Here is an 8,055-nt window from a genome sequence, read left to right as displayed (position 1 = left end):
CAATAACTGTGGATGCGGTTGCCTATGAAGTATGCATATGATAGCGCAGGGAAATTCCACACACGTTTTCTCCATCTGAAGATATACTGGTTCATATGTTACACTTATATTGGGTCTGGATCATGTCCTGCCATCATTCTTCAAGGAGAAATCCCAAGGCAGTCAACAGAGGCTTTGCAAGCAGATAGATGACAGAACTTGGCCCTACAAGCGGAATATTGCATGATATATTTCCTATTCTGTTCGCCAAATTGATGTTAATAAGGGGTTATGCACTAAGACAGTCATCGTAAGTTTCAGAAATAATCAGCAGCCATTTTTACTGAAACCTCAGAAAACACAGCAATTAATCAGAATATCACTGCTTTTTCTGTGAAGTTACAGTTGCTTCTATTTTACTGGCATTGCATCACATAGCAGTTTTTCCACCACAGGAGCTTTGAGGTCAGTATTAGTTTATGGAGAAAAAGCTTTTTTTACTTTTCTCCTATTCTTTTAGCTGGGTTTTCTAAAAATACGCAAATAAGCACCACTCAGACATGCCATAACTGAACAGCAGACCCAAGTCCCTCTTAGGTTCCAGTGTCCCCTGTGGTCTCCAGCAGATGTCCTGCACCCATGGAGGGGGACCGGGAAGGATGCAATTGCATTGAACAAGTGGTTCCATCGGGGCAGGCGGGCTGAACCAGAAGGCAAATAAGATTGAGACTTTGATGTAAGTGTGCTCTGCAGAGAAGCAAAGTCAAAGTAACGGTCTGAGCTCTCCAACAGCAACTGCATTGAAGGGGAATATTAATGCAGTCACCACATCTGCATCTCATTTTCCTTCAGTTTTCCTGGTTGTACTGAGTTCACCCACTGGAGAGTGACATAACAGCATGAGCTGATGGGAAAGTGTCTTGGGATGGAGTATGAGGAAAAAATACGCAGAATACATGAACACAGCAAGGAGAGGGGGAGGGGAGTTGACCAGAGCCCCTGTATTTTCCACTTATTAGAAATGATAGGAGACAATTTTAAGACACCTCCCAGCTCCCACCCACCAGGAACCACAGCAGCACCATGCGCAGTCCTTAGCCAGACTCCTCCATCGCAGAGGCCTTGCTGTGGCACAGAGATACACACCTCCTGGCATGGTGTTACAGTGCTAAAGCACACTGTTCTCCCCTGTGGAGCATCCCACGGCAGGCACTGCACATCCCCGCGAGTGTCTCTGCACAGTACTGCACCAGCACAGCAGCTCCTTCAGCTCTCTTGGGCATCTCCAGCAAGACACCCACACAGACAAGCTCTGTGCCTTCAGGTAGGACTAAAACACAGAGGGCTGAAGCCATCTTATTCTAAATGACTGTTTGGAGTTCATCGCTCGTTAGATTCATGATGATAGGTGAATCTACTTGCTTGAGGGCATCCGTGCTATCAGGCCATAAGGCTGCATGTGTCGAAAGTTCACAAGTGGTGACCTAATTACCTGCCTGTAACAGCAGGGTCTGTGGTATCTGGCAGGCAGATCACGCAATACCTTAGCACTTAGGTCAAGTCACTGAGCCTTCTTGAATTGCATGTTTTAGTTGTATCTGGTTTCGTAGGGAAGTCGTGGACAAAAAATTAACTGCAGCAACGGAGGTAATCTGGGGAGTTTTAAAGATTCCTGTTGGATTTTATCGCCCTCAGCAATGTGTCCGCTTGAGTTGCAATTAACAGCAAAGCTCCCTGCTGAGTTTGACAGAGCAGGTCCATGGGAATGTGAAAAAAGTGATAAGCCATATTCCCTTCCCACTTAGAGGCACATCGAAAGAAACCCCACTGCATCTGAGGGAATTATGAGCTCATGGTCCCAGTGCAAGCAAGAGGGGTATTGGGCCTTCTGCTCCCAGGGGAGCACCGTAACAGCCCACCGGAGATGGGGGCCTGTGTCAGGAATGAGCCCCAACAGGAACCTCAAATCCTACCCCACCTCACCATTTCCCCTGAGAGACAGACAATCTCACAGTCAGATCTAATTGGTGCTTGAGCACGCTGGCATGGGTCCACCTACAGATATGGCGTCTGGTAAGCAATGTCTTTGGGAAGCTGTGTCTTCTGCCTCCAGGAAGCGACACGTCACACTGTCCTCCGCTACCCGCATCCTTCACCTGGCAGCTCCGGCTCCCCCAGAAGGTAGACCACCATGGGCTTCTCCAGGAGCAGATACAGCCAGTGCTGCTTTGCAGCCTGCCTGTGCCACCAGCAGAAGACACCACTCATGAGATGGAACATCCTGAGGAAACATGCGGGCTGACATACCTCTTTGCTTCTCAGCCCACAAGTGCCACTTGCACATTTGTTCAAATCTTGGCTGCAGACCTGCCTCCCCCCCCACCCCTGCATCTTGCCCTCAAGAAACAGGGTGCAGCTGTCACGGGTGGGTGGGAGCCACACTCAGAATTGGTACCGGGTGCTGCAATTCTGCATGCAAGCTACAGACTCCACACCAGCAGGAGTTGAAGACTATGCCACTGTAGGGGAAAAAAACATTTGGGTAAAGAGCTCAGCCTAAAACTTCTTTGGTTTTAATAGATTTGTTAGTGGTTAAATGAAATTGGAAGCTTTGCAGCATGTTTTTTTTTGTTTTTTTTAATACTTTGCTAGCTCAGTATATGGAGTAAAGAGGTGCAGCACAGAGATTATGAGTGATAGGTCGATACAACGATTAAATGCCTTTGGCTTATTTTCTTTGTTAGACCAACTAAGCATAGCTGGCAGGTAATAAATCTGAGCAGTAATTAAGGGTCTGCAGCACTTTTGCTGGGTGGAAGTTCAAATTCCCAGACCTAGTTCCTGTTCCTAGACCTTGGTATCACATTAGAGGTGTGAGATTTTACTCTCCCCATCTTATCAAAGACGACAGAAACCACACTGGAGGCGGTGGTCAGATGGCTCTCCTGCCACATGGCAGCAGGAACCTCAGCAGCAGCAGCAGCTCCATCATTTGAGTTGTCTATACATTTTGATCCTGGTGGCTCCAAACACAAACTTTATCCTAAGCCTGAAGGCTGGTCTAAGCTCTGTCTGGAGCTCAGCACCTTTGTCTTTCATCTGACAAACTCCTTAGCTCTGTTCCTGGGCATTTATTCAAAAGCACTAGAGTTGCTTTCTGTAACTTCTAAATCCTGATACAAGGGAAATTAGCCGTTGTTCTCCTTCAGGATCCCAGATTCGCTACTATTAAAAAATACATTCAAAAATAAAATAAAGTTATGACCAGCTGTGAAAATACTAGCTAAAGAAGTTGTAGATGTTCCTAGGGGAGCTACTGAAATATTTTGGCACCTTTGCTCTGTCATTAAAAACAAAACACGATATTCAGTTAGGGCTGCAGTGTGAGTTCAAGGGGACAGAGAAAAACAGGAAAGCATTTAGCAGCGCTAATAGCAAACGCGGGTTCAGCCCTACAAAAAGTTTCTAAAAGCACTGACATGACTCCAGCTCTCAAACCCCACGCTCTACCCTCACCTGGCGTTGAGGTCCTTGAGTCTCAGCGGGGCAGCTGCAGAGAAGCCAGGGTTGTGGAAAAAGCCGTTGCTGCACAGACAGTCCTGAGTGTGAGCTAGAGACAGCTTTAAACAGGACTTGGCACAGGATAAGGTATGGCAGCAGGCAGGTATAAAGCTCTGACAAATGTACTGCTGTGGGTAAAGTACTTCTAGCAGCTAAACTTCAGACTAGCTCAGGTATCTCCACAGGACGCTACCTCGCTTCAAGGTAGCTCTGATGTTGGCAATGGGGATATAGCCTGAGACTCAAAGGAGACCAAGTAGCTTATAAAAATATAAATAGGGGGGCCCTCAGGCACCTTTGAAATGTTTACTCCTAAGAGCAGGGGCTGGGCCATTCTGCATGTTGCAGAGAAGAGTAAATTGCTCTGCCTTAGGCCAGCCAGGAGGAAGCTTCATTCCAAGAGTGAATACTTCCCGCCTCCAAATTCTTTCATCTTTCTTTGCCTCTTGCTTGCCGATCTCTGGTTTTCCTCTTCTTTCCAGATGCTGCGGGGAAACTCTAAGGATTCTGCCCTAATTTGCCCTCAGGGAAAGAAACAAGAGACATAGCCAAGTTGGCAAGGAAGATATAATCAAAGTAAGTCATATGGCCCAGCGATAAGGAGGTGAGTGAATCAGTCATTATGTGACAAGGTAGAGCTGGAAAAAAAAAAAGGGGCTTACCCATTCATAAAAGCCTGCCTTGGAAAAGGAGGCAGAGCCAAGAAGCAGCAGCTAGTCCAGTGCAGACTAATGCTTTACCTGGGAACGGGGAACTTGTGCAGCACTCCATGCAGCAGGCTGTGGGTCTGGGTTGCAATCACATGAACCGTCATCACAGAAATATGTGAAGAAGCTGCCTTGTACAACCACTCACTGACACTCCCCAAGTTAACAGCTGGGCTGACACTAATTAGAAACCCTCTTCCCCTTTTCTAATCTCTAATAGGTCATCTAATCCATGCCAAATGAGTTGAAGGGTTTTTCAGCAAAACAGATTGTCAAAAGCTCTTTCGTCTACTGGAGAGGCTTGAATAATTGGACATTTCTACTGGAAAACTAATCTCTGATCGAATAGACATCACATAGCTGAGATTTTCCTCAATGTTCGTTTCTGCCCAGACAACTGAGCACCATGCTGTATTCTCCACAAACAAAATGTCCATCCAAGAAAAAGAGGTTACTGCACTCAGTACAGTACTCAAAATCTTGATATGCCACCAACTATGCATGACAAATGCTGGAGAGGAACAAAGTCTACAGGAAGAGAAGAGCGTGCGTGCTCTGGAGAGGCAGAAGGGACCCAGCCCACAATATTTAAGCCCAGGTCCAAGTTTTCTCAGCGTTACTGCCTTTTTGGATGGGTGTTTGGGTCTGAGTGCATTTCTGTGAAGGAGGCAAGGAAGAAGGGAGGGAGCCTTTTCTTCTTTCCCAAACAACATCTCAGCCCGTCTCAGGCTCACCCGCCAACATCTAACAGGCGAAGACAAACAACATCACAGTTCCACAATGCTTAAGCTTGATTGAATGACGACAATTCCACGTTAAAAAAATGAACATCAGAGCCTTCCACAGCTGCATCAACATTATGTATAAAAAAAGCATGACACTACATGAAGCTTTGGCTGTGCAAGCCAAGAACCTAAATCAGCCACGGTCTGGAACGAGGCCATTGCTGAATTCTCGTGTAAAGCAATGCTGCCATATTGCTTACTTTCCACTGAGGTTTTCCACAAATTAACAGCTGTAGCAGACTCCCAGAAAACAGCAACTCTTTCCAAGTCTTTCTTCTCTGAAAATGTTGTTTCTTCACTTTATTCTTCCCCATATGGAAGGGGAGAGGAGGGTAAAAAAAAATGAACAGCCCTATGAAACAACACACACACACACACCCCCCCAAAAAAAAAAAAAAAAAAAAAAAAAGACAGACTGTGAGAAAAATTAATCACAAAGATTGCCTGGAAAGAGAGCAGTTATCTGTAAAATTAAACCAGTGGTGGGCCAGATTTTTCTTTTCATTATACCAGCATGGTGGGATGGAGAATCAAACCCAGGGAAATATTTCTGGAGCAGCCCTTCTGATTTATGACCATCTCAGCCACTCCGACAAGATCAGCAAAGTACTGGATTCTTTCCAGTTGAGCACCACCAAAGGCCAAATCATTCCTATTTAGGGAAAAACAAAACTTCCCTCTGCTTCAGTGAGAATAGTGTTTGGCACCAAGCACAGAGAAAACTGCTTCTTTTCAGCTGGCTTGCTCAAGTGCAGCTGAGATGGAAAGGTGATACCAGGTTGTTGTGGGTGGCTTCAGATCATACTCTTTCTTCCTGAACTCATCTTGGACATCGCTAGGTACCACATAGGGTAATGCAGAGGGATTCATTATAAATGAAAAAAAAAGCCCTCTTCAAGCAAAAGTTATTTGATTCTCAGCCTGCACAGATGGCTGTTGACTCACTTGAGAGGGGAGTGATGGAACTAGCAGACTGGCAGGAGCATGGGGACTCTCCACATTAGAAAACACCGATTCACAGAGTGGAATGCCTTCTGAAGATCTGTGAGCTACGGTGTAGTAATAAGCAATGCTTGTGCACAGAGATGGGGCTTTCCAGCTGGTGGACTCCTGGGTATTGCCTCCTTGTGAGAACCAGCGTGATGCAAAGATATGGCTTGTTATGGGTACTTGGGTGTGACAGCTGACAATAACAGTGTGCTTTACAGAGAAGAGCAACATAAGGTAATCTATGGCACCTGGTGCTGTGCTTTTCAGAGGCTGCTGACCCCAGGGTCACATCCATGCAGCTCTGCTACAGACACCTCAAGACCTCTGACAAACACCAGTCTGCTTTGGGGAGGGCTGGGAATATGATAGCAGTGTGAGCTACCGTTAAGAGGAGCTTGGCACCTTGGAAAATGAAGGGAGCTGAGCCTGTGCCACTCTAGCTGATGCCATTACAAAACTCCTAAGTGACTTGCCCTGGGTGTCAGAGGCAGGAGCAGCCCCGAGCCCAAGGGCCACCACAGGGCTGAGCTGACTCCTCTCCCCATCTGCTGCCGGCGTGCCCTGCAGCCGTAGGAGCTGCTCATCACAGTCAGGAAACAGGTACCATGAACCCAAACATCCTAATTCCAGCCGGCGTAGGATGTGGCGGCTTTGGGTCAAATGGCAAACTGCATCACATGGAGACCCACCCAAAAGCACTGCAACCCAGGGAGGGTGCTCATGTTGCTGAGAATCCTCTCCCCCAAGAAGCCCTTCTCTCCCTGTTTTGCTCAGCTCGGCACCCACAGGCTTGCACGTTGGACTGCCGACGTGGACGGCGTACAAAAGGAGCTATCAACAGCTGTTTCTCTACTCAGGGAAATTTTTCTTCAGAGGAATTATTTTCCAAAATACCAGTCTGCTGACAGACCACTGGACCACAGGACTGCTGCTTCAGCCTCAAGTTCAGAAGCCTCTGCAGTCCAGGTCAGTACTGACCAGAGTTCCTCAAATTCTGATGGCCATCTCACACCTCTCTCATGTGATCAGCTTTTGCTTCACACAACAAGCTGGAGAAATAAACATACCTACCTCATCTTTCAAGTACAGCCACTGCCTGAGTTAAAAAGAAAAACAACACCAAACCTACAAGTAATTTTGGAGAACAAAGAACCTGATCGTTTCTCCTGACCCAAATTAAACAAAAAACAGGTTAAAATATCAGTTTAGTAGTGAGGGGCTCTGTCCTCAGTACACTCTCCAGACTCAGAGATGTTCTGCCAAACGGTTCGCTAATTGTTTCCAGTGTTTGATGTGAGTATTTTTGGCAGTTAGTTTGTCATGAATTGACACTTATTTTGTCAACCTATCTTCAGCAAAACTGCACCCCCTCCCTCCTCATAGACCTGTCAGAAACATAAAGATTACTCATTGCAGGTTTCCAAGAAGCTCCCAAAGCCAGCACTCAGAGTTTGCATAACAACCATTGTCGACAATCCACCTACAGCAGCTTAAAAATACAGATTTGAATGGGTGAAGAGGGGCCGGGAGTTCTCAGAAGGACGAGTCAGATTCAGGATTTTATTAATAGAACTGGAGGCGTTCTCATGAAGACAAAAAAAACCCACCCTCTTGTTATCTTGGCTGTCATCAGCAGTCACCTTTTCAAAAACAGGCAGGCTAGATGCAGAGTATTCCTGTAGATGAGCAAACAGAAAGCTGCTGCAGAAAAACACAAGAGCAAGATGGAGAGCAGCAAGCACCAAAGGATCATTGCTCAGGTCTTTCTTGGGAAGTCCTGGGCACGCAGCCACCTGCTTCAGCCCTGCTGGCCTTGCTGAAGGGACTTTGCTTATTTTTTCTAATATGGTGCCACGCATTTCACCCCTGGAGAGCTAATTGCCAAACAAAGGGAGCCCACCAGAAGAACGTGCACAAAGCTATTTGTGGCACGGGCTCTGGCACTCTCTCCAGCAAAATAAAGCAATTGTGTTAATTGGAATGCACAATAGGCACTCCCTGAAATAGCAGATTAATAGATGTGGATCAGTGGT

The sequence above is a fragment of the Falco naumanni genome, chromosome 6 (assembly GCF_017639655.2).
Source record: "Falco naumanni isolate bFalNau1 chromosome 6, bFalNau1.pat, whole genome shotgun sequence".
NCBI lineage: Eukaryota > Metazoa > Chordata > Aves > Falconiformes > Falconidae > Falco > Falco naumanni.
The sequence above is the reverse complement of the archived record's forward strand: the minus strand, read 5'-3'. Positions refer to the sequence as shown.